The sequence below is a fragment of the Arvicanthis niloticus genome, chromosome 6 (genome assembly GCF_011762505.2).
Source record: "Arvicanthis niloticus isolate mArvNil1 chromosome 6, mArvNil1.pat.X, whole genome shotgun sequence".
Lineage (NCBI taxonomy): Eukaryota > Metazoa > Chordata > Mammalia > Rodentia > Muridae > Arvicanthis > Arvicanthis niloticus.
The window spans coordinates 11,413,326-11,440,611 of record NC_047663.1 but is presented as its reverse complement, the minus strand read 5'-3'; the positions used below and the strand labels follow the sequence as shown (position 1 = coordinate 11,440,611).

At 40.1% G+C, this 27,286-nt stretch overlaps 1 long non-coding RNA gene across 2 annotated transcripts; it reads right to left on the bottom strand.

Annotated features, from left to right (window-relative positions):
- Window positions 1-371: 371 nt before the first annotated feature.
- On the bottom strand, window positions 372-27,180 carry LOC143442624 (uncharacterized). 2 transcript variants are annotated; one of them, XR_013110956.1, is made up of 3 exons: window positions 26,309-27,180; window positions 25,385-25,436; window positions 372-1,444 (listed from the first exon to the last, which is right to left on the bottom strand). It is a non-coding gene; the product is annotated as an uncharacterized LOC143442624 (long non-coding RNA). The 2 variants fall into 2 exon arrangements; XR_013110957.1 differs by lacking the exon at window positions 25,385-25,436.
- Window positions 27,181-27,286: the final 106 nt, after the last annotated feature.

Sequence of the window (27,286 nt, the reverse complement as noted above, 5' to 3'; positions counted from 1 at the left end):
TATGTGTACAATATATATGTATACTATACACACACATATATTTATTTATTTATTTATTTATTTATTTATTTATTTATTTATTTATACACAGTTGATAAGAACACCTGAGTCATCTAGATAAGGGATGGCCACAATTGTATATCCTATTATGGTACAATCTGGGTCAGAATAACTGATGTTGCTGATCTAGGCTTCTTCACTTGTATTTGCAGCTGCTGTATGAAGCTTTAACTGAGAGAGTGGAATTAAGCGCCAATTACCTAAGTCTGAATGATATTATTTCTCTATTCTGAATAAAAGGCTTCGGAAAAACCTTTCTGTATGCAAATTTCCTCAACTGTGAAATAAGGAAACCAATCCCAGACACTTCATAATTGTTGCAAGCTTTATTGAGAAAATATTTCGAAAGGGTAACAGCAGTGCTTTGGTATGTAATGGGTGCTCTCCACATATAAGCTACTAATGGTATTGCCAGCAGAAGACTCCCCATAGAGTTAGTGTTTCAGTAAGTTTTCACAACGATCAGAACCAAATCAAAACAAAACTAACTTGAACAATTTTAAGAATGAATGGAGATGCAACCATTTGTAAAAAAAATCCAGGAGCTGTTACCATCCACAGGTAAGTGGTTTATGAACAGTGCTACCAAAATCACTTTGGGTTTTCTGTATTATGTCTCATGTTTCCTCTCAGCATCAGTGTGTGATAAAAATGGTGCTTTGAAATTCTACTCTACACAGATACATAAGCTTAGCAAATAGTGCCAAACCTCATCTCATACAGGACAACACGCCTGTGCGAAATACCATTTTGGACATTAAATTAGAGCCACTGCTAGGTCAACTATTTTATATTGTACATAGGTGACTTTCAAACTGTCCAACTATTTCCAGTACTTTGGAAAGGCCCTGGGAAATGCAAGTTTATGATCCCAAACTGCTCATCACAACTTGAATACGGTGTTCTTACAGAAGCAGGAAGTACTTCACTGCCTGCGACATCTCCAAAAGTCTGCAGCTCATCTCACTGCAGAGGATGAGAAACAAAATGTGGAATTTATAATGGATAGAGAAGAACAATTCCATTCTACTGCCCAGCATTGTAGCCAACTTCATTTGTGTTCCTTAGGTCACATCCTGTTATTTTGGGTCATGGTCTCTTTTTGTCCTTATTCTCTCCAAGTAAGGTAGGCTGGTTGGGCACCGAACCCCAAGAATCCACCTGTTTCTACCTCCACAGCACGAGGATTATAAATACAGGCCACCATTTCTTTGGTAGATTGGTTCTGGAGATCAAACTCAGCTCTTATGCTTGTGTGACAAGTGCATCATGGACTGAGCCACCTCCCCAAGTTGTGGCTAGTAAATTTGTAATGAATGGTTCTGGAGAGTAGGAAGTCACATTGAGGCACACATCTGGCAAGGGTCTCCTTTATTGTATCACCCTGTAGCAGAAGAGTAAGAAAAGGAGACAGAGAGAAAAGTGGGCCAAAGTTAGCCTGCCATAGTTAACCACTTCCATAATAACCATATGCACGAAGGTCAATCTCCTGTATATAATTACTTTGTAAAAGTCTACCTGTAATAGTATTAGGATGGCAAATAAATTTCAGTGTGTTTTGGAGGGAATAAATGTCCAGATTATAACATGGATTGTGAGGAGTATTTTGGGGATGTCTACACACACACACACACACACACACACACAGAGAGAGAGAGAGAGAGAGAGAGAGAGAGAGAGAGAGAGAGAGGTGTGCTCAATAAATCAACATTCCCCATTACTCCAAAATATATCACTAACAATACTGTATTTCATAGACACTTGAAAGTAAAGCTATTAGGTACTGAACAGTAATGTTTGGATGGAGAAAGGGCCCACAAATTTCCACCCCTAGCAGAGATGTCTTTAACAGCTGATTGCTGTTGGGAGGGAGAGACGCAGTTTCCTTCAAGGATTCAGTCTCTGAGAGGGTATCTATGCTCCAGTAGGTGGTCCTGTGCCTGTGCACATATAGACAGCACTAAGTGGATTCAGTGGATTAAAACAAAAAGAGAGATCACATGAAGATGGGTGGGAAAAGCCATCTCAGGGCAAAGGGGAATGACAAAGGGACAAAGGGATCAAAACACATGATATATGTGAACAAAGTTCTCAAATGATAAAATGATAAAAGGTTAGGTAATATTTGTCACAACTGTTGAATGTTCATGATTTCCTCTTGTTGCGGTGGTTAATGTTTGAAGCCACGCTTCTCAATGGATGTTGATGGCTCTGATTCCAACTGAAATAGATTCGCATCTCAGTGCTACCAATGATGAATTATGAATCTGAGGGAAAATGGTCCAATTTCCCTGCCCGACTCTTTTGGAATACATACAATACAGATACTCTTTAAAAGACTTCTGGGCTCCTTGTAGCCGTCAGTCATCATGATTATTCCTTACTCTACTTCTAATCTTGCCCCCTTTGTTTCTCGTTTGTCCGTCTTGACTCTTCATGCTTACCGTTTCTGGTATATTACTGTGGTTTATGTGTCTATGTTCTCCTAAAACTCACATGTGGGGATCTCAGTGCCCAAGTTAGTAGCAGTGAGAGGTGAGTCCTCAGACCAAAGTTAAGTCAAGAGACTTCACAAGAGATGACAGTGCCCTTGTAGAACAGAACAGAGACTCCTCACTCCCCCGGCTTCAGAGAGAAGCCTTCTTCACTGACCAGACACACCCTGGCTTGATCTTGGACTGCTACACCTCTAGAGATAAATTCCTACTTCTGATTAGTCAGCTACTTTATAGAACACTGTCAAAAGATGGAGTTTGTAGCTTACGATTTCTCTTCTCAGGATTCTGGTGCAATGTGAATTTACCTGGAAATTTCCTCTCTGTACAGTTGGGAATCTTCCTTTAAGGAGTAACTTACCATGATTTACTCTGTAATGTGTACAATAAGACCTTGGCAGTTTAGTTAATGTAATAATTGATGACCTTGTTTTTCTGATCTCTTTTTCTTATCTTTTCTTATCTATGTTTGTATGTATTTTCACAACAACAGAATAAGTAGTATATAAATACCACAAAGTCTGACTGTGGAAAAGATGGGAATACTGCTTTTTCGCTGCAACAAGAGGAAATTTCTAGAAACAGCACAGACTTTGTGATCAGGACAACTTATATGCATGACATGAACCATGAAAGGCCATCCATCATGCAAGCTTTCTGTTTGTGCTGTTCCCCAAATTTCATTTGTACTGTTTGAGGATTTCATTCATTCCCGTAACGTGCTTTGATCAAATCCACCCCTCATCCTTTGCTCTCTAATTTCTTCTCCATCACTCTCTATTGTTCCTTGACGACTTTATGTGCTACTTTAAAAAACCCACTATGTCCACTTAGTACAGACTGTATTTACAAGGATGTAGGACCATTTACAAGAGCTTGGGTAGTCACTCAGGGGCCTCATTCCTTTAGAAAACTGACTCCCCTTCTTGTAGCCACCACTTGCCAGTAGCTCTTCAGCTATGGGTTGGGCTTAATTAGTCATTCCCCTCTCATGCCGGGATAATAATCGTATTAATAATTATTATGAAAATGTTTCTAGTAATTGCTTTTCTATTAGAGGTTGAGCATTCTTGGTCCCTATTGCGCCACCTTGTGGTTACAAGACAACACAAATTTTCCCATGCAGTAAATCTGGTATGGCTTTCGTTTTTTTTCCTCCTCTTCAATGGGACAGTATTTGGAGTCTATTTTAGCAGTGATATCTATAATCAAAGTGTGACCATTTGACACAGAAAGTAGTATGCACTGAAAGCAAGTGGTACCTGTCTAAGTATGGATTGCATGTTCTCTATCTTCCCTTGGCTCCCTCCACCTAGATTACATATTTATTAGAAGAGGAAGAAACTGCAGTTCACATAGGCTGTTTTTCTGGATCTACATATATAGTCAAGGATGTCTGGATAGTGTCCATTGAGAATCTAATAAGTAATTCATTGCTATATTTATTACAAGAAAAGTAGTCAGAATTTATGTAGTAATCAACAGTAAATTACAGAGTGATCATGCACACACACAGAGGGGAATAGCTTACAAATCACATTTCTCATCACTGAGTAGAATTTGCTTTGTAGGCACGCACATTACACTCCAGTAAATTGTATGGACCTCACAGATCTGTAATATTTGCTTACAGAATATTTTTGTTCTGTCTTGTCTTCTAAATTCCCACTTTGTCAGCGTCTAGATCTGAAGGATAGAGAAAGATAGGGGTGTCCATTTGCCTACAGAGTGCTGCTTGCTAAGGAGTAAATATATTTTCAAATTCAGAAATTAAGCAGTTATGGTCTTACTGCATCAAAGCCTGTTTGCTTTGGCATATACAGACAAGGATCAAAGTATTAGATAACAGTAAAGTCCAACAAGTCTCTCTCTCTCTTCTCACTGGCTAATTAAAGAGAAAAGAGTGAGAAGAGAGAGAGAGAGAGAGAAAGAGAGAGAGAGAGACAGAGACAGATCAAGAGAGACAGAAAAGAGAGACAGAAGGGAGAAATAGATAGATAGATAGATAGATAGATAGATAGATAGATAGATAATATCCTAGGGGTATTAGCCTGTTAACATTGGCTTTAAATATCCATCCACCCATTTGTCTGTGCCTCCATCTCTCTGTCCATCCATATGTTCATCCATCCATCTCTGCTGTCTACCTCTATTGTTTTGATGTTATATCAATCCTGTTGATTCCCTGTTGAGACAATGTTAACTATCAACTTGATAGAAACTAGAATCACCTTGGGGATGCACCTCTGTGTGTGTGTGTGTGTGTGTGTGTGTGTGATTATCATCTTTGTTGTGTTAAGTGAGATGGAGAAGATCCATCCACAGTGGGTGGTGACCACTCCCTGACTAGAACTGTAGAGTGTATAAATGGAGAAAGAGTACATTTCCCTCTCTATTTCCTGACTCTGAATTTCATGTGACTGGCTAATTAAAGACCTGGATACCTTTTATCCCTTACTACAGTGAGCTGTACCTTCAAATTTGAGCTGAAATAACCCATTTCTCCCAGAAGTTGCATTTGTTAAAGTTTTTTAATTTTTACTCATGGCTATAGATAGAGGAAACTAAATCATGAATCCTTTTTAATTAGTTCATACATGCCTTAATCTCCCTGTGTATTTTCATTTCTTAGTTGCTTCCTTTCTTGTTTTTACCATCAAGCTTACACTAAAATCTGTAAGAGTCAGTGATCTTGACTGACATGAATCCAAACCCTTTGGATCCCTCCATGTGGCCTCAGGCAAATGAATGCAAATGTTTAAAACCCTTCCTTACCCATTAAATGGGGATTAAAGTAATTCCCTACAAGATTATGATAATTAAAGTGATGCATCAAAAATAAAAGAATTATATGTAATTATATTTTACTTAAAATGTAAATCAGTTTATCTAAAATATAAATTAAAAAATAAAAAATACCAAAAACTTGAAAATAAAATAAAAATTAAGAAATGTTAAATTAAAAATACTTTTAAAAACTGGGGAAAATGTCCAACATTTTGGTTTTTGTCCAACATATTTTGGGTTTTTTTAATATGAAAAAAGTAAGGCATTTTAAAATCTCAACCATTCAATATCTTAAGATACTCTATCGGCCTTGTTTATAGGTCTAATATAACCATCAACCTCAGCTGTGTCTGAAGAATTTTAAAATAGAATCTCGCATTAAAACTTTGCATTTAAACTTTCAAGCAGTTGCCTTATTAATATCAACACAGTATACTGAAGAAGGGTGCCCTGCCTGCAGCCACAGGCTGTTAAGTGGCAAAACTAATTAAAGAATTCATGCCTTCCACTTCTACATTATAACCTGGAGTTCGTGGCAATGAATACAAATTGTCTTTCTGTGCCATAATTATTCCTCTCCCTCTTCTCCTCCACCACCACGTCTCCTCCCCCTCTTTCTACCCTCTCTCCCTCCTTCCCCCTTCCCTCCTCCCATCCTTTGTTCCTTTCTTCATCTCTCCACCTTTACACTCCCTCCTTTTCTTATCTTTAAGTTCCAAGTTGGATTTAACATAGCTGATAAGAAAAGTGAAATCCCTTTAACCAGTATGTGATATTAAAAAAAAAAAAGTGAAATAATTTTATGTCTTCATTATATATTAAGGGTCTACAGTATGTTGAGTCATTCACAGACATTGTAAAGCAGTAATGACCTGAATAGAAACAAATCTTGTCCCTTTGCAACCTAGAGTAAGAAAGACAGAAAGCAGAAACCATGTCTATATTTATGTCAAGAGTTATTTGTTTAAAGGAATTTACCCATCATGGTACAATGGGCTGACACACAGAGACAAGAGAGAGTTACGGATGCAGAGACCTGAGAGTCCCAAGTAAGTACAAGTGCCTAAAGCAGAATCACAGCATCTAGAACAGGAGGAAAGGTGTTTTGAATGGGATGCTATTCAATATGGAGTTCATACCAAATGGGAGCTAGCTAACAGTAGAAAGAATCTGTGTGAACTTGGTATTGTGGGAGACAGTTAGACCTGAAGTCGTAAATTTAAAAGCTATTTGCACGAATACTTGCCTAACAATGTAAGTCTGGCTTAGATCTAAGAATCGAATGGCAAAAGGGAACCATAGAAATCTATAGAGCCAAGACCCTTGAATGCTGTGTGATTCAGACATAAAATGATGTATTAAAGAACAATAAGGAAGCACAAGAGAAGAAGAGTTGCTTAAAACCCAGAAAAAGAATACAATACAAAACAGAGAGTAATGAGTTGCTATGATACAACTACAATGTCTTTGACATAAAAATGTTGGAGGTAAGTGTCAGATTGAAGGAGGTACTGGTGGAGAGGTGAGAATGTAGAGAAAACTTTTGAAAAATACAGATATCAAAACAGAAGCCACCCCAAGCTTGAGAGATAAGATGGTCAAGGGACACATACGTTTTTTATTTGTAAATGTCTTTTTTGTTGTTGTTAGTTGGAAAGTAGTTTCCTGTATGGGAATGGTGGCCTGCTAGGGGAAAGTAGTTCAAGTAGAAGAAAAATGAAAGAGAAACTGTACCCTTCCCCCCACCATGAGCAGGCCTGAGAGACCTTGTTTACCACAACAAGGTCAAGTGATAGGATCTAGGTGGAGTTACCCACCTTGGCTGCCCAGAACACAGAAGCAGAACTGCCCCTGGGCTTGCCTTGAGACATCTCCGGCCATGACCTGGAACAGACTATGGATTATTCCACCCATCTGAAACCAGGAGGGGCTGTGGGTTGGGTCTTCCCCTTTAAATTGAGAGCTGAACATTAAAGCTTTGGGCCTTGATCAGAGAACTTTGTCTTGGCCTCATCTCTTCTCGCCCTCCTTCCCCCTTCAATTCCCAGCCCCCCTTTCAGGTGAATCCAGTTGACTTGTGGCCACGGGCGGCTACAAGAAACAAACAAAAACCCTTTGAATACAGTAGAAGGAGTACTAACTACCTAGTCCACAAGTAGCAGACAATAGCATGTCACCTTAGCTGCAGATACCACAAGAAAACATCAACAGGTGTTTCATTCTTTTAAAAGTTCAGTGAGAAGGAAGATAATCATAGAAAAATGGAGAGCATCATCAGGAATTTAAGAGGGCAGGCAAAATTCAGATTCATACTCATCCTAGACATTAGGAGCTTGAGTGGATTAAGAGGAAAGCAACAAGACTGGACTGGGGTGAAAGGTCACACCTGTAATCCCAGAGCTCCGAGTTTGAGATAGGAGAATTGAGAATTGAGTCATTTGGTCACCAAATGACGGCTGGGACGGAGGTTGATGAAGACAAGTCCTACCCAAAAACACCTTGTTGGCTGACCAACATGTGGTGCAGAAATGCAAAGAGCCGGGCATGGCTTATCTGCACATTAAACTCTGGTACAAAAGAGGAAAAAAAAGATCAAGACCCTTGAGTCTGGGAACCAGTTAGCACTCATGTGTGTCGGTCACTGTGGGATGAAGAGAGGACAGATTGGGCATGTTATACCCATGTCTCCTCTAACAGCGCAAAGGCTTGCTGTGGTCATTGCCCATGAACAACTCTTCTCACCACATTTTCTGTTCTTAAGTTGTCTTTATGTAAACTAATGGATAAATAACAAATAAGATTTCATTGCTTAATATTACTGATAATTTCAACTTCTTTGGGGGGGGGTTGGCATCATCCCTATTCTCTCTCTCTCTCTCTCTCTCTCTCTCTCTCTCTCTCTCTCTCTCTCTCTCTGTTTTTTGCATTGCTAATAAATGAGACCAGGGCTTTATACATCAGTGAGTGTTCTATCCCTGACTTACAGTCTCAGCATTGAAGATCAGAATTTTTCTTCATTTTTTTTTGTTTGCTTTGAAGCTTACTTACTAAGAATTTATCCTACAAATAACGCATCTAACATTCTATATATCATGTTTCAAATTTTGTAAGTAGAACAGGTGCTAAGTCTTCAGTGAGCAAGAAATAATTTTATCAGCTATTGAAGCATCAATTGCAAGGAACTAGATATAAGTGGTTGGACTACCATTGGACTGAAGACTTTCCCCCCATGACCTTAGTAGCTAAGTAAGCAAGAGTTTCTATCTCTGTCAGAGATTCTAACTCTTCCTTTATTAGGCCATTTATTACAACCAACTATTAGAGGGAAATTGCAAAATGTATATGAATTTGATCAGAAACACTTAGCCTACCAGTCTGTATACTATGTCATAAGCTTTCTAAGTATATAATTTTAAAACATAATAAAAGGAGTCTCAGCTGTGAATATATGGAGTACAAATCAAAGAACCTGTTTAAATCAAACTCAACAAGATGAACAGTAGCTAACATAGGTTGGTACTAGCTAGAAATAATAAACTCACAAAGGAAACATCAATCAAATATTTGCTTTTCTTCATGATGATTTAACATTTTGCCACTTATGGATGTGAATTTCTTCTTACACATTGCTGTCTAAGTACAAAACTGGTCCTTCATTTCAAACCTCATTCCTATTGTAAATTTCATTAATGGTTATATTCTGCTCAATTGGCCCTTTCCCCTATTGACTTTTGAAAGGTTGGATAGGGATTAGTGGGGCAGATTTTAAAATATTTAGTACAATTACCTTGGTTTGTTGTATGCTATTTCAGATCCCTTTAGAACAATGCCATTTTAAGGTAAGATTTTAAATGTATTTTTCGTGATTTTGAAATTCACTCTTAAAGGACACACACTAATATAAAAACCTTTTGAAATACTCTCAATGCATCTACCAGAACATGAGTCTGATAAAAGAGGCTCCATTTTCAATGACAAATCCACCAGACTATTTTCAATGTACCTACTAGAATATGAGACTAATAAAAAGAGGCTCTCTTTTCAATGACAAACCCACCGGACTACCTACTAGAATATGAGACTACTAAAAAGACTTCTTTTTCATTGACAAAGCTATTAAAAGGGACAGTGGTGGGTTCCAGTCTTGTACAGCCTTTTCGTGATATAGAATGTGCTTAAGTACATATTAGGGTATGCACTGCTCCTATTGCATCGTAGCTACTGTGTTGACTGATGACAGTGTTCCACGTGTGGCTTAAATTAGTTATGATCTAAACAAAACGTTAACACATTTGCCATCCTTGTCACCACATAGTTCAGTATTTACTTTATAGTAAAGTTACAGTATATCATGGAGTTTTGTTGAATCCTATAATGGCTAATCTTGATCTCATAATTTCTGTCAACTTGACTCAAACCTAAACATACTTGCAAAAAGGAAATTTTAATTGAGGAATCACTTCAAACACAATGACCTGTGGGCATGTCTGTGAGGACATTTTGTGACTGATGATTGATGTGGGAGGACCTAGCCCGCTGTGGGTGGTCCCTACCCTAGGCAGGTGGTTGACAGATTTAAAAAAAAGTAATTCAGCAATGTAGAGGAAATATGACAATAAGCAGCACTCTTCTGTGGCCACTGCTTCAGTTGCTGCTCTGAATTCCATCCATAAAGGACTCTAACCAGTCAGCCAAATAGACCCTTTCCTGGGATCTAATCTAAACCAAGAGACATGCCTTTTGGTGGGTCTTTAGGGCATTTATGGATAGCATTAACTGAAGGGGAAGACCCTCCCTTAGAGTAGGCAGCCCATTATGGCCACAGCTTAGATATTAAGAGGTCTGGAGGAAAAGCAATGTTGCTCTTGAGTGCGACCACCTTATTGCTGTGACTGCCATCTTTCATTGATAGGAAACTTTCTTGGCTCTCCAATATGGACTGAAGACCAGCAGCTCTCCAGCAATCTTCCATGCCTTCAGCACCAGATTGGGACTTCTGAAGCATCCAGCCTCCAAGACTGAGGGAAGCTACTAGGGAGTTCTCTGGTCCTCTAGTGCATAGATATCCATGGTTGGACTATAAACTCTCCATCAGTAAAGCTAATCAAATATCCACTTCCCATGTGGCATATATTCATTCCATGTGTTCTTCTTGTCTAAAACAGCTTAATACAAGTTATTACATGTCAATAACAGAGCCCCACAATTATTCATATGCTCATTGACAAATATTGACAGCAGATCACTCTTGAAAATATCAAATTTTTGTATTGTTGGCTGATAATTACTATTGGTCTTACCTAATAGTCAGTATTTCCAAGGTACATGTGTAGTGAAAAGACAGAACACAAGTGCATTTAAATTCATATATAATTTAGTCATGAGAAAAACAAGTAATAGTCTTTACTATAGCATCATTTGTCCTGAATATTACAGTGTTAATACTGTTGACCACAGTAGCTCTGATGAAGGTGTTGTTGGATCCATTGGAGGCAAGAACAGAATGATGTCACACTGAACATTGCTTGGATGAGACCTCCCCACCATGTGACACCAAGGGAATGACAGTTAGCTGCCTCCCTTTAATCCTTGCTTAGAGGATATGATACTCGGAAATCTTACATTCAATTAGAACTTTTTTGAATAGAGTCTAAAAATCTTTATTTCCAGGACATGAAATTCTTCAGAGGATTGAATCACATCTGGGAAAATTTCTGAACTTTTGGTTGTGCCAAGTAGATCATAGAACAAACAACTCTGAAGTGAGCCATGAGGAGAGCCTTGATCCACACCCTCTCCCCTCATCACAGGATGAAAACAGGATAAGACAAATGAGCAAGTTTGCCCATGGGTCTTTGATAAACATTTAACTTAACTCACTACTTTGGGTGCACTGGGGTGATGGCCAAGCAGGTAAGAGCATCTGATACTCTTGCAGAAGATGGGTTCCATCTCTAGCCTCTGCATACCAATTCATAATTGCCTCTAACTCTCGTTCCAGGGGGATCCAATACCCTCTTCTGGATTCTATAGGCTCTGGTGTGCACATGGTGCACAGATATTTGTGCAGGCTAATGCTAATATCTAAAATGTTTGCTTTCTAAGCAAAAAGGTTTAATTCTAAAATTACAGACTTTAGAGGGATCCTATTTTGTTTTAGGTAATTAGTGTTTGTTTATTTAAAACTCTCTGTGTGTGTGTGTGTGTGTGTGTGTGTGTGTGTGTGTGTATGTGTGTGTGTGTGTGTGCACTTGTGTGCTGTGATGTATTCATATATGTAGAGGGAGTGAATTTGCCTTGTTTTGAGTGTGTGGAGGTCAAATGTCAATGTTGGGTGTCTACCCTTAACCATATTTTTCAAGGCAGGGTCTCCCACTAAATATGACATGAGCCATTGTAGCTAGACAGGCTGGCCAGCAATACCCTGAGATTCACCTTTCTTCTCCTCTCAAGACCTAAGCTTACATATATTCTGGCATACTGGGCTTTCATATGGATTCTAGTGATCTGATCATGTGGTCTCAGACTCCTATACTAAGTACTTTATCCATTGAGGCATCTCCACAGATACTCTTTTGTTTTTATTAGGGATTTTTTGAAACTCAAGCATCCATCGACATTGTTGGGTAGGTTTTTATTTGTTTTTAATGCATGATTAATATTTCCTTTAAGTTTTCCTTATGGATTTCTATAATTCATTGTTTTGAAAAATCCCATTCAACTGGTTTTTAATCCTCTAATTTGTGTCCAATTCAAAAGAAGCTCTGAACTTTTTTACCTATACATGCTGTGTGATTATGATGGCTAAATATTTTCTATGGAAGCAGACTAAACTCACTATTCTTAAAAGCTTTTTAAAAGAAGATTAGTTTGGGATAATATATGGTCTGGCTGAAAATCAACATTTTTATGAATATTTTAACATATATCACTCTCTGTCTGTGATAAGCAAACCTAGTTCAGCTCTCTTGCTTTTCAAGAAAAATATTCTAAGGAGAACTTAAAATATACTATGTATTTAATACTGAGCTATTTTATGCTGGTATATGTTCATTATGCATAACATTGACTTTCATAAAGAGTTTAATACCGCTGTTTAGTATTTTTTGACCATAGTCTCTCCCACATCCCTTGTATTAGTTACTTTTATTCTCCTGCTATGATGAAATACCTAAACTTAATAGTGAAAACAACTCATGGGGAGAGAGAGTGAGAGAGAGACAGAGACAGATAGATAGAGACAGAGACACAGAGAAAAATACAGAAGGAGAGAGAGACAGAGACTGACAAAGACAGAAAGATATTGAGACAGAAAGACACAGAAAGAAACAGGAAGTTGGGTGAGATTATAAGTCCTCAAAACCTACCCCTTAGTATCATACTTCTTACAGCAGAAATGCACCCCTAAAGGTTCTAAAATAGACACTAAACAGTGCCAACAGCTGGGAACAGAGTATTTCAATAAATGAGTCTATGGGGATGGTTCTTTTTCAAACCACAGCATCCTTGTACTCTCCTCTCCACCTCTCCTTGTTGGTCCTCTCTATGCCTCTTCTACTTTCATGACATACACATACAAGATTTTACATATCTTTAAATAAGGGAAATGTCATATTTGTCTTTCTGGTCTACCCTAATTTGCTTGATATTATAATCTTCAATTATAGCCATTTTTTTTCTCCAAATGGCATACTTGCATTCTTTTTGCTTGCTTGTTTAATAATTTAGGGATATTTTTTGAGAATTCCTCTTATAAGTATTGAATCTACATCACTCACACCACTTTATCTCCTTCCTCAACTCCTCTCATGTTTCTGCCTCCCCAAAATTATGATATTTATTATTGCTACATGTACACACACAAAAACACACAAACACACACACACACACACACACACACACACACACACACAGCCTAAAAATCCATTGAGTGCATTTAGCTCTGCTTGTACATATGCATGTACAGACAAGAAAACAATCACCAGAGGCAAAGGGAGGGAGGGTCTTTTATGGGAGAAGGGAGGGGAAGGGGAAAGGGGGAACATGATCAGGTATGGGGGGGTAGAGACAGGAGAGAAGCCATGAGGGCCAGCAGAATGAATGGAAATATGCAAGACCCAAAGGAGGAACCTTAGATGAAATGCCCAACATTGGGGAGAGGGAACTCACGGAGTCCACCTCCAGGAGAAAGACAGGGCATCAAGTGGAGGGATAGGGTTGCCATCCTACAGTCAAAAGTTCTGACCCAGAATTGTTCCTGTGTAAAAGAACTGCAGGGACAAAAATGAAGAAGACACTGAGGGAAAGGTGGTCCAGTAACAGGCCCAATTGGGGATCTATCTCAAGGGGAGGCTCCAAGGCCTGACACTATTATTGACGCTATGGTGTGCTTACAGACAGAAGCCTAGCATGGCTGTCCTCTGAGAAACCCAACAAGCAGCCAATTGAGAGAGATGCAGATACTTACACCCAACCATTGGACTGAAGTCCAGAACTGAAGTCCAGGGTTGAATTAGGGAAAGGCTGGATGAAGATGAGGAGGAGGGCAGCCCCATAGGATGACCAGCAATCTCAACTAACCTAAACCCCTGAGATATCTCTCAGACACAGGAACACCAACCAGGCAGCATACAGGAGTTGGTCCGAGGCCCCTGATACATTTACGTCAGAGGACTGCCTGCTCTGGCCAAAGGGGGAGAAGATGTAAGCCTAACTCTAAAGAGACCTGAGGCCCCAGGGAGTGGGAGGTCTGTCAGGGTGGGAAGAGAACATCCTCTTGGAGACAGGGAGAGGAGGAATGGGATGAGGAACTGTAGGAGGGTGGACTGGGATGGGGGGCAATGACAAGACTGAAAAAAAAAAATAAAAGCAATTTTAAAAAAAGTATATGTAACTTACTGATACCCTGGATTTTAAGTCCTCCCTGAGAAACCCAAGATTCCACTTGGTATGAGTCCAGTAATGTAACCACACTCCTTTGTAAGTCGCACATCTCTGCTATGGTTCTTCTTCTTCACAAAGATGCACCAAACCCATTCTCAGTGCTTCATCTTGTATTGTTTGTCATGAACCCTGGAAGTATTCTTGAGTTTGCAAGCAGATGGAAAAAGAATGGTGGGAGAAGACCACAGCCCCCCCTTGGTGGGATATTGCTATAGCACACTGTAATATGGTGTGTTGGTGTCTGTTGGCTACCCACTCAAACTCTTGGCTGCTCAGACGACTCCTAGACCCATGGCAAAGGTAGAAGTCACTCCGGTCTGTCAGTGGATGAAAACATACTACAGAAAAGATAAAAACCTTAAAACAACATTTCTATGTGAAGAAGGGATCTGAGGAGTGGGAAGGGAAAAGCTAGAGCCTGCCCAGTGCAGGCTTCTGGGAACGACCTACTGTGAGCTCAGTCTGCAGTCAGCTTCATCATCTGGGCAAGTTTCTCCTGCATGGCTGGGGTAGCGGACTAAGGTGACCAGTTTGCTTACTCATTGGTTCATTTGGCAGCCATGGCTTCTCTATTTGCCCACCCCACCACACACACACACACACACACACACACACACACACACACACACACACACACCTATACAGCAACTATTTATCACTTTCTTAGGCAATACTCAGCCTTTAATTTGCTGAAGACATACCACAGCATTTGGTTTGATGAAAGACTATAGTGTCAGGTTCATCATCCTGGTTAGTTGTGACCCCTGTCCTTTATCTATCAATATGCAAACTCATTTAAGAATACTTCCAGGGTTTAAATTTCTAGGTAGCAGATATGTAGAAAAGCTATGCTTTGGACTTTTGTAGACTGGCAATTCTATTAGATGGGCTAATGAAGAATTGAATTAAAATAGAATCTGTAGCCAAGACAGAAAGAAAAAAAAAAAAAGCCATACTGAAAGTTTGAGCAAGAAAAGCATTGGGAGATTCTTTAAAGTCCACTAACATATCCCTTTTATTTCTGTTCCTGACAATACAAGATGGAGAGTTAGAGGCAGGATTGGTGTATCTTTGTGAAGAAGAACCATAGCAGAGATGTGTGAAGAGGGCCTTTCAACTGAGAAAACGCTTCTGTAGGATTTGCCTATAGGTAAGTCTGTAGTGAAAGTATTTAATTAATGACCCATGGCAGAGGCTCAGACCACTGTGGGTGGTGCCATTCCCAAGTAAGTGGTCCTGGATGTATAAGATAGCAGGCTGAGCAAGCCAGGAGAAGCAAAGGAATAAACAGCTGTGCTCTATGAATTCTGCTTCAGTTCCTGCTTCCAGGTTCCTCCTGTTGTGTTCCTGATTTCTCTAAAAGATACACTATAAGGTCTAAAATTAAATAAACACTTTCTTCCCCATGTTGAACTTGATCATGGTGTTTACCACAGCCATGGAAAAAAGACTAAGTCAGTCATGCTTTTTTGTTGTTTTAACAGAGGCAGTGCAGTAGCTTTCCTGTAAGACTCATAACCCAAGCCATCAAGCTGAGATTGAGACAAACTACTCACAATGCTTGAATTTGTCAGCCAGACTCAAACCACCAGCAAACAAACCACAGAATGCGGCTTCTTGCAGCTCAACCCTGGATGTTATTTTTCCATGATGTAACAGACCTTTTAGATGCCTTTGAAAGAAAACTTACTAGCAGATCTGTCCAAATCTGAGTGTTACTGAGATCATCTGCACAGGCTGAAAACGTGTCCTGCAGGGACAAGGGTTTTGATACCAGAAGCATTAGTTATGAGGGTTGTCATTGTTGTTCCTTGCAAGGAAGAGAAAGTATATTCACACTAGGTCATGTGTATATTCGTGCTGTTTTTACTGGCTCTTAACCCTTTTCCTTCCAGGAATTGTTAAGTTCCTCTGCAGTCATATATCAGCCTTTGGGTATGTTCTCACCAAGGGTGACTGTTTGACGGTAAGGCCTTTCTCAGTAGCCCAACAGAATAGAAGTCAGGTCAGGCAACTGGGTCCCTGGAAATTACGTAAGAGAGATAAATACCCTGGTATTTCAGAAAGGAAATTATGAAACACTCATCGAACATAGATTCATATACTCTCTTAAACTCTGTGAGAAAAAAAAATTGTTCTCAAAGGGGTCTTTGAGAATGGAGTCCTGGATAAAGGTTTTTGCAGGAGAGAGCTTCAGGTCTTAACTACTAGAAATAGAATATAGGTCAAATTATCTTCGGAGGGAGACCGGGAAGGGCATCAGGACCCATGAGAAAGAAAGGGCATCTGCCAATCACTAGTGGTCTTTCTTTATTCTATCTTGCTCTTTTTTGTTCTCCTCCTCTTCCTCTTTGTTCTTCACTCTTCTCCCACTTCTCTTCCACTCCTCCCCAGCCTCCTCTTTTCCATCCTCCTTCTTCTGTCCTCCTTCTCCTCCCCTCCTTCTCCTCTCTCCTTTCTCCACTTCTTACCTACAAGTGAACTCATCAAGAATTGTTTTCCATTATGATGAAACATTCCCAAACCAATCTATTTTCCTCCCAGGCTGAATTGTTTCATCCTGTGAGTCTGGCTGTGCTTACAGTGTCAGATGGGCCTGGTGCTTTTCTGGCCTGTTCCATTGACATGTGACGGTTTTGGATGAAGCTCGAATCATGCAACTCTTGAGCTTCATTTACAGAGATGTAAAAGTGTAGTCACAGTAGTGCATAGGGAGCCTTACCTGGATCTCTGCTACATTTGAGTTTTAATTGACTGGGTCTTAAAATAATGCAGGGGCCATAGAGATGGGAAAATCAGTGGGGTAAATGATGGACATAGAAGGAAGTAAAGCAGAATACTGAAAGCAGTAAATGAATTTCTCTGTGTGTATCAGTGCAGGGGGAACAGTGATTCATTCTGAGATCAGGATTAAGGAGACTTTTATAAATCTCCATCATGTTGCCTGGATTTTGCAACTATGGATACAGCATTGGTGACTAAGCTGGAGCCCACGGTGCTAACTGACATTGTGGCCATGCAGATGTTCTGATCGCTCCTTGAAGGAAATAGAAAGAATATTGTGATTATGTTCTCTATGGGGTCTGCCCGAGCTGTCTGTCCTTTGCTTGTGTCTTACTGGAGGGTTGAAAGCATTTAGCCTTAGACTTCGGTAGGTGATTCAGCCTTCCAAAAATTTCTGAAGGAGGTGTCAGTATCTATTTAGAATTCTTCACACTTTCAATGTAGAAGAACTGAGTGTGCAGTGGGTGCACTGGGTTAGTAGGCGACTTTTAAAGATGCAGATTGTGAAATATAACTGGGTTTAAAAGCATCAGATTCATGGAAGGACATTTCTCCAATGGAGAATCTTTGGGCTGACCACTGCTTTTCTGTCACAACATAGCATTGCAAATCAAAGCTTGGCTGTTTCCTTTCCTTTATGGGGTTTTGCATGCGTCATTCTCTCTCTCTCTCTCTCTCTCTCTCTCTCTCTCTCTCTCTCTCTCTCTCTCTCTCTGTGTCTGTCTCTCTGTCTCTCTCTCTCTTTCTGTGTGTCTGTCTCTCTCTAATCTCTCTCTCCTCCCTCCCTCCCTCCCTCCCCCCTCTCTGTCTCTCTCAGTAATATGTTCAGTATATCGCTTCCTTAATGCATATTAAAAAGGCATCCTATTTTTATACAAAAATAATGTACAGAAAGAGCAGTAGCTTTGGGGTGTGACATTTACCCAAGTGGGAAATCCATCACTTCTCAGGAAGTTATTTGGAAGCACGACTGCACATGTTAACACATAAACAATGTTTAATCTCAGCAAATGTGAAAACTAGTTCTCCTAATTGGGTTCTATTGGCCAAGGTGCCTTAACAGCCACCGTGCATCTTCGTGTGCTTCAGAGGGCTGGCGGGGAAATGGCCATCAGACTGCAGAAAAGGCATTATTTATAGTGTCAGTTCCTGCTTTGCTAAAACGTGATGACTCAGTTATGCAAGCCACATGAAAGAATAAACTGCTGTACAAATGAAGGCTTGCAAAGAGATCATTGCTGATAAAATACAATCAGAAACTGGAGTGCTGGGGATAGAATGTAAGTCTGTTAGGAATTTGGAGTTCACTGCTAACCTCAGAAACAATTTCTGAAACACTTGCCTATGTGTGGGACTCATTTAAATGTTATGAACACTTAAAATGGAGACACTGCAGCTTGAGCGTGAGTACAAGAGAAGAAATTTCTGGATTTGATCTCCATAAGTCCATTAAAATATCAAAGCACTTATAAAATGGGCAATGATGTTATTTGAATTTTTAAAATTATAGCATACTGTTACAGTTACACTGCTACCACCAGTGTTGCTGGTGATAATTGTGTACACCTCTTTTGATTTTGTACAGTTGTAACGCCAGTTTTAATGGACGCAGTTTACACAAAAGGACCTTGGCTCTGGGAGGACGTGTGCTTAGGGTATGGAGACTGGTCAATGCTAGAGAAAACCTACCGTTACTGATAAGATTTATTTTTAAAGTAGGAAGCATGGAGTGTGAACCAAACAGTTAGAGTTGCAAACTATGCGAAGACCAAAAAGTCTGACTTTGTGTGTTTTAGGGTCATGGAAAAATGGATTATGGAGAAGTAGTAAGTGGCTAATGTGGATTTGCAGAGCTGCATTTGCAGAATTGGGCTAACAGAGGTGTTGTGAGGGTTGTATCCCACACAGTGCTCTGCTGTGGATTTGGAACCAGCAGATTTAGAAGTTGTGTCCTCAGGCTCCACACTTGTAAGGGTGTTGATCAGAGAATATTCTTTATTTTTTTTCTAACTTAAAAATGGGGATTTGGGAAACTATACTTAGCAAATGCGAGAATGACATAAACGAGACACAAAACAGGAAAATAATATGCCATGGCTATAGCCAGGGGCCATGATAAATAAATGCCAATCTGATTCGTTGTTCTAATTTCCCTACACCCACCCTTATTCTTGTGATTTGTAGAGCTCACGCTCTGCGAAAAATTAACTGTCAACTGCTTGTCCTTGTGTATTTAGAATCTACCAGTCTGTGTTTCCGTGAGTATCACTTTAAGAAACCCCCTCTCTGTGTATGTGTGTGTATTGTGTTGGGGGGGGGGGGTTGTGTTCATGTGCACATGTGCATGTGTGTGTTGTGTGTATATGTGTGCATTGTGTGTTGTTTGTGTGTGTTGTGTATTATGTGTGTGCATTTGTGTGTTGTGAGTATGTGTGTGTGCTGTGTGTATGTGCATGTGTTGTGTAGGTAGGGAATGGATGTGTATGTGTGTGTACATGTGTGTAGGTGTGTGTGCATGTGCTTGTGTGTATGTATGTGTATGTGCGTGTGTATGTTTGTGTGTGTGTAGGTAGGAGTTGGGGTGTGCCTGCAGGCTAGATGCCAATGTCCGCTGTTCTCCCTCATCATTTCTCTAGTTTGGTGTTTTCTTTTGAGACAGAGTCTCTCACTGAACCTGGAAATCACCAACTGACTAGACTGGCTAGACAGCAAGCCCCAGTGACCTCCGTGTTTCTGCATGCCCAGAGCTGAGATTTCAGGCATGTGCTACCATGCTATGTCCAGCTTTTTACATGATCACCAGGGATCTGAACTTAGGTCCTTATAACTGGATAACAAGCACTTCCCTACTGGGAGGTCTTCGTAGCTCCTATAAAAAAATGTTCAAATATGAACCACCAACTGGAAAATGCATTTTGCTTTTCTCCTTTGGTTAGCTTGCCAGCCTGTACCTTCGGGGTTGCCTAGAACATTCCAGGCTCCTTGGGTGCCTACACTTCATTCTTGATTGTGACATTTAGTTGGGCACTGCTGAAAATTTATATGTCATTTCAAAACTCGTTGTATACATAGCTTTAGTCCCCAAACTAACATATATTGATCCGGCAATTTTCAGTGTCTTTAAATTCGTCTCTAGTGTAAACAGCCACTGTTATTTAGATTATCAGCATGTCTCATGAATTTCAAATATATGATTTTCAATACCAGTAAAAATTTTTCACGGATGTTAAGTGGCTGACTCGAATTGTAGATTTGCACCAGGGTGACCCACTTTCCCCGACTCTCCATGTTGCATGGAATTTGTACCTAGCATCAAAACCCCATAATTTAAAACTTAAAATTTAACATGTTTAATTTAAGGTAATGAGAAGTGAAATTAAGATAGTTTTAAGGGTTCACAGCCTTTGACCTGGTCACTCCAGATCTAGAAACCTACTTAAGGAAAATGGAAAAGATGAAGATAAACACTAAGTTACATAGTGTTTATACCAGATGTTTAAGTATTTATTTAACTAATTTCTATAGTGTTTAACCCCAAAAGTGAATATAACAATAGAAGTCTCAGGGATGACTGTCATTCTTATATGTTATGAATACAAGATGTAATAAGAAGTCATTAAGCTTGCCTTTGGGTACGTTTTATTGCATCACAAATTCTTAAGTAAAGTATTAGCCATGAGTAAGAAAAGAAGACCCATATGCTCTTATATTTAGTTAATTTGATGGCTAAAAATGATATAGAACTGGAGGAGAAGGAAAGAAGTTTACAAAGCTTAAGTATATTTACCCCATTAAAGGAGATCAGGGCTTCTTGTACTGTTCCAATTTTCAAACACAAATCTATATTTTATTTTTTTCTTAATCTTTTAGATTTTTCTGTGGATGAAATTTTACCTGCATACGTGTCTGTGCACCCTGTGAGAACAGTAACCCTCACAAGCTAGAAGAGGCATCCCATGCCCTGGAACTAGAGTTGCAGAGGGTTGTAAGTCACTATGAGGCTGCTGGGAATGAAACCCAGGTCCTCTGGAAGAGCAGTCAGTGCTCTGAACAGCAGAGCCATCTCTCCAGCCCATTCACACTTTCAACTGGTTTAAAAAATCACTGTATGTTTTCACAAGGAGCATGAACTGTACGTGTGAAAAAAAAAAAAAAAAGCTTCAAGGTTTCTGTGTCAGCATCCTAAAACCTAAGCATGCAGAAATATAGCTTTTCTTTTCAAAGTATCATTACAGTATGATTGATTGGGTCAAACTATATTTTACACTTTCCCTGCATCCTGGAGCATAAACTGTCTCTCTTCTTTGATGTTTGTCAAAGCCAAGTTGAGTGAGTCTTAATGGTGTTTCAGTGAGTTGTTCTCAAAGCAAAAACGCATCATTTCAAGTGTGTTAGACTTTAGGTGTCATTGCTGATTGTAATGGAAGTGAAGGAGAGAGCTGAGGTGCTGGGAGCAAGGATGTCTTCTGTATGTGTGTACCTTCTATAGGCAAGCGGAAGTGTTTGTGTCTCTACAGAACCAGTTATCTCCAGGAACATTCTCTTCTCCTCTCCCATTTTCTCCTTCCTTTCCAATTTTCACACTTTCCTTGTGTGCATGTGCATGTGACGCTGATACTGTGTATCCTGCACGGGAACATATAAGAGCAGTGACTATTTCTTGGGAAGTTCTCCGTCTACCCTGGCTTCTTACTGGTCTTCTTACTAAACTTCCATCTTATCAAGTGATGGTACTGAACCCTCAGCACTGAGGCTTGCCTGTCCCCAGTGGCCATAGTGGCAAATGATACAAAATAATTAGCATTTTTCTCAGCTGGGTGCTCCTCAACCAGTGACCTGTGCTGATGGCAGAATGACCCAGTCTAAGAAGCCACCACCCATGGGGGGAGGGGAAAAGCAAAGGATATAGGGCTCCCTGTCTTTAAGAGAACTAATACTCCACAGATAACACGAATAAAGCAATCCTTGTAATCACTGTGTTATAAACAGTAAAGTAAGAGTCAGCCCTGTGATGAATTTGGTATTTTTCGGAGGGTAATTGTCTCACCTACCTGAGATAAACAAAGGTTTCTGCAGCGTGACAGAGGAGCCGATTTACTAAATAATAACCTATCTGCTCTGGAAGCAGAAGCTTCTTAGAGAAGAGAGACCCGTTTGTTATCGGTGTTAACAGATCGGGTGTGAAATCAAGGCCTTTAATAATACATCATCACATTAGGCAATGCCATTTGCTGAGGGAATACGTATGATTTGGCTGCACACATACCTATTAGCACACAAATAGTTATAAACTCAGAGACACCTCTTTACTCAGAGGTCTTCCTGAACAGTTCACTACTGAAACACAACAAATGCCCAAGCCTTTAATTGCCATGCAAAGCTGAAAAAGATGCCTTAGATAGATCCAGAAAAACTGACCAAGATAAGGTAACTTGAAGTTTGGCATCTGAACAGACTGTATATAAATATATATATATATATATATATATATATATATATATATATATATATATTACAAAAATACATCTTTAGCTGTGTTAGATCATATTTGTTTCCCTTTGCCATATATTTTTAACAACCTTGGTTATATAATGTCTCAGCTTAGTGGAGATTAGAATCAAAATATTAGACACAGCACTGTGCCAGCCTGAGATATTTTCAACACACTGTCACAAGGAAAATATTGTCAAGTGAAGGTTCTCTCTGATGAAGTAAGGTCTTTAAAAAAAAAAAAAGTATTACATACATGTAGTCGTCATTCAATGTAGGGAAATGATAGCCCAATGCATTGCAGGTAAAAATTGTATAGCATACAGTAGTTATTATATAACCATCTCATGTGTGCTGGTGTGATCCTTTGTCTTTGCAATAGGGTATTTGACATAAATTTGGCTCATGGTCTCTCTCCATAGTGCTTGCTTCTAGTGATTCTGGATTCAGGGTGACATGGGACATAAGAGCACCCAGAACCTATGTCATAGTCCACTTATCTCATGGTGGAAAGAAACACAGGCAAAGAGACAGGGTATAGGTGAAGACTACTCTTTCCATGCCACAAAAAAATCAAACCAAAACAAACCAAAACAAACAAACAAACAAACAAAAAACCTAAAGTTTCCCCTACCACTAACTAAGGACAACACCTTCTGCATATGAGCTGTGGAGGACATCTGAAATTCAAACCATAACCCAGAGCCACTTTGCAAGCCATTTTTGTTTAAATTGGTTTTTTTTTTTTTTTCTATTTCTCTGGATCATTTCATCAGGGAACTGACTTTTGTGGAGACACATTTACACACTCACACACTTGACTACACGACATGTGACCAAAATATGGAGATAAAATGAGACAATAACACATTTTGGAAGTCTACCTATGGGTGGGTGCAAACAAGCATATGGAAGATGTTTTCAGTAGCACAAATGGAGCAAAATGAACTATATGAGAGGTAGATTCAGAGTGTTAGTGAGTCGGTCCCAGAGCTATATAGTTCTGAGAAAATATTCTTCAACCAACCAGGTTTCGTTCCAAAAAAAAAAAAAAAAAAAACATGACGTAAGATGCTGTGTTTCCAGGTGTGTGAGACAAGGAAAAGCATCTCTGCTGTGAAGTGGCACAGACAGTGCTTATGGGGTAAATTCACTCTTTCAACGCCTTGAGTAGACAGAAGCACATAGTGAGGACGTGATACTCAAAATTCATAATTACACTTGCAATCTCATCCACATGAAGTGGGGCATCCTGGGTACTTGAGGATGGGGACGTTAACACAGTCAGGTGACAAGTTTGCCTTCCGTATGTCCTCAGCATCCTCAATACCAATGAATATGACAAAAATATTTCTTGTGAACTTCTTTTCCCCCAGCATTGGATCATTTAAGTGTTTTGTTTGTTTGTTGTTAGACATCTAAAGCAAAAAAAAAAAAAAAAAAATTGAACCCTGAATGAAAAAAGAAATATTGTTTCTTTCACTAGGTGCTCAGTAGGTATGTTAAAAGTCTATCAATAAAGAGCAATATAAAGAATAAGTATGATCATAATGATAAGTAATAATGATAAATGATTAATTTTCAAAGACAAAGGGGATTTCCAATAAGGAGTCTATTTAATATTTGAAGTGCCACTTTAGATGGTTTTGTCAATTGTAACTCAAACTCATAATCTGTCGTTTATATTATTATTATTATCATTACTGCAAGTTAGTGGTTCTTAATATGGAGTATACGAAAATGCCAGAAGCTGTTGCTGATTTTCTCATGACTGCGATATGAGTTTGAACATATATGGGCAGGGGATGTCTGAATGTGTTTCTACTTCTTCAGGTAGGTGTGAAGGAAGGATTTATGCTTCCAGTGAGACAGTCGCTCTCTGCGTCACACGGCCATGCACAATTAGCCTTCTCATCCAGAGTCTGACTAATATTGGAGCTAATATTATAGACGGTTGCCGTGCAGGGAATAAAAGCATAATTGTCATTTCCTTGGAAAAATTTAATCCACAGATGGATCCCAACAACCAACTGCCACAATATCCAAAACTAATGGGTCTCTGTCTCTGTCTCTGTCTCTGTCTCTGTCTCTGTCCCTCCCTCCCTCCCTCCCTCCCTCCCTCCCTCCCTCCCTCCCTCCCTCCCTTCCTCTCTCCCTCCTTCCCTCCCTCCCTCCCTCTCTTAAATAAAACCTAAATCAGCCCAAAAAGGCAGACTAACTAGAGAAATCTGTATCACTCACTGGTCCAAAAAGAGCATAGTTACCCAAAGCCTGGTGCTTTGGCAAGCTAGAGACTTCCTAACAGGGATGGAGTGAAAAGCCATTTATTAATTAAAAATGCACCGCTACTTTCTTTTTTTAAATGCAGGGAAGCTATGATGCAAGTTCATCTATCAAATGCTGAAAACGTTTTAGTCACAATTAAATGCTCCGTGTTTGTTTAACTCATCAATGAAGGGAAAGCTTCTATTCAGACTGGGAAGCTGCTCGTAAAAATCTAATTTTCCTGAACTTTCGTCTTCAAGACACCTGCCTTGTGACCTGCCATTTACTAAGTCCCTGGGAGAGGACTGAGAGTAAAGTCTGTGATGGACAGAAAAACTAGAGTTATTATTTTTATCTACCTCTACAGGAAAACGTACACAACCAAATAAAGACATTGCATGTTGGGCTCATTTCTTTAATGATCTTCCCGTTCTATGAAGCTGTCTTGGCCTGGAGCTTATTCATTTTACTACGAGTGGACTATTTAAATAAAACAATTGCAAACTAGAAAATACTTCCCTTTTCTGGGTAGCTGGGCAATTTTAAACAGAGAGCCTTACCTGTGAGGACAGTGGGTGGGGGTGTTCCTCTAGTTTGGAAAATTCTTCACATCTACACATGCAGTGATTTACAACGCAGAAGAAAGAAAAACATAAATGAGCTGTTAACTCCTTCTCTGTGCCTTGGCTACTAAAGAGTTAACTTCTTTTCCTTCGGGCTACAGCCTGGGTTTTAATACAGTCATCTTTGCAGATTTAATCCAAGTTATTTATAAATAATATATGGCTTAATATATGAAAAAGAAGACCTCCCTTGTGGGAGACAATATCCCATTATACAAGGTTTTAAACGGCAACCCTCAGTATCAGGGCTTGATGTATTCAGCTTCAGCAAATGAAACACCATTTGGATATCAAAACAGTCCCAGGGCTTGCATGACCTATTCTACACCCTCTAAAGTGACTTGCTCATGCTAGTGAAAGAGACAGGCTTCTTAAGGCCAAATGAAAATCTATGCACATTTCACCAGCACCTCCTAGGGGCCAAGCGCGGATGTGAGACTGGGAGGTGGGTATCCACGCAGCAACTCAGAAGAGTTCCTTTCAGCACTTCTAAACATAAAATCGTGCCCTGCCCCTACCACCTAGAATGCGAAATACTCTGTAGAAGTTATTTGGTGACTCAAGGCGGTCTTTAGGGCTTTAAGTTAAAAGTAAGCAGGATGCTTTGGGGCACTTGAAACATAATCATTAAACCGGACTGCAAACTCCGTGGAAGATGAAAGAAAGAAAGAAAGAAAGAAAGAAAGAAAGAAAGAAAGAAAGAAAGAAAGAAAGAAAGAAAGACAGAAAGAGAGAGAGAGAAAAGAAAGAAAAGAAAAGAAAGAAAAGACTCCTAAATATGTCACGTTTTTTTTTTAAAGCAAAGTTTCGCTATGATGCCAATGTACTCAGAGATAATATGCGCCCGCTTTACACACTCACTCGAGAGAGAATTCATTTATAAACTGTCAGGATTGCAGGTGCTAACCGAGGCTGGGTTTTGAAGGTCTTCAATACTCTTGCCTGGTTGCTGGGAAGGAGGGCTGGGAGGCGCTGGAGCGAGGGCAGAGCTGAGAGTCTGTAGGAGTTGCTGTTCCAGCGAATTCATTACTCTCTAATTGTTCTGGTTTTACATGAGCAGAGCGTGCCGGGCGGTGGTGGAGAGAAAGATCGAGGGCGGACAAGGCGAAAGAGGAACCAGCGGCTCCCTCCCTTCCCCCACACATCCCGGAGAAGTCCAGGAGCTTTTTTTTTTTTTTTTTCCTTTTGTAAGTAATTCACCATCATTCGCGAGGAGAAACAGCCCAGTCAGACAAGCAATCGCTAGCACATTTAAATCTTGCTGGGTATTGAGTGCGGGTCTCGGGACCCTTTCCAGGTTTAATTTAAGGATTATCAGCGAGAGCTGCAGTTGAATGCTCAGTGGGTTTTAACAGTCTACAAGCTGGAAAAGGGATGGAGGGAGAGACGCACCCCAGTGATCATTCATTCCCTCCCTGCTGCAGACGTCTTTCCCAGGCACTGACACCTCTCGGGCCCTTACACAGGAAAACGTACAGCCGGCCTCCACCGTGGAAAGAAACCGGGAAGTGTGAGTCTCAGAGGAAGCTTTGCCCAAGGCCAGGCTGCAATTAGGCAGCTGGATGGCGGCTGAGCTTCCCACCTGTTGCTGTCCCCTCTGGGCCGCGACTTCCTCCTCCTCGGCCCCAGAGCTGGACGCTCAGAGCAGGCTAGGTAGCTGGAGGAGGTAGAGGAAGCCACCGCAGGTTCCTAGGCTGGCAGAGGCAGGGGCCGCGGGTGTAAAGATCCTCCTCCTCCTCCTGGTGGCTGGTCCCCGGGGTGGGGGTGGGGGGGCAGCTAGGTGCTCTCCGATTGGCCAGCAGTGGGTAGGGGGAGGAGCCAGCAAGGCCGGTTATCACA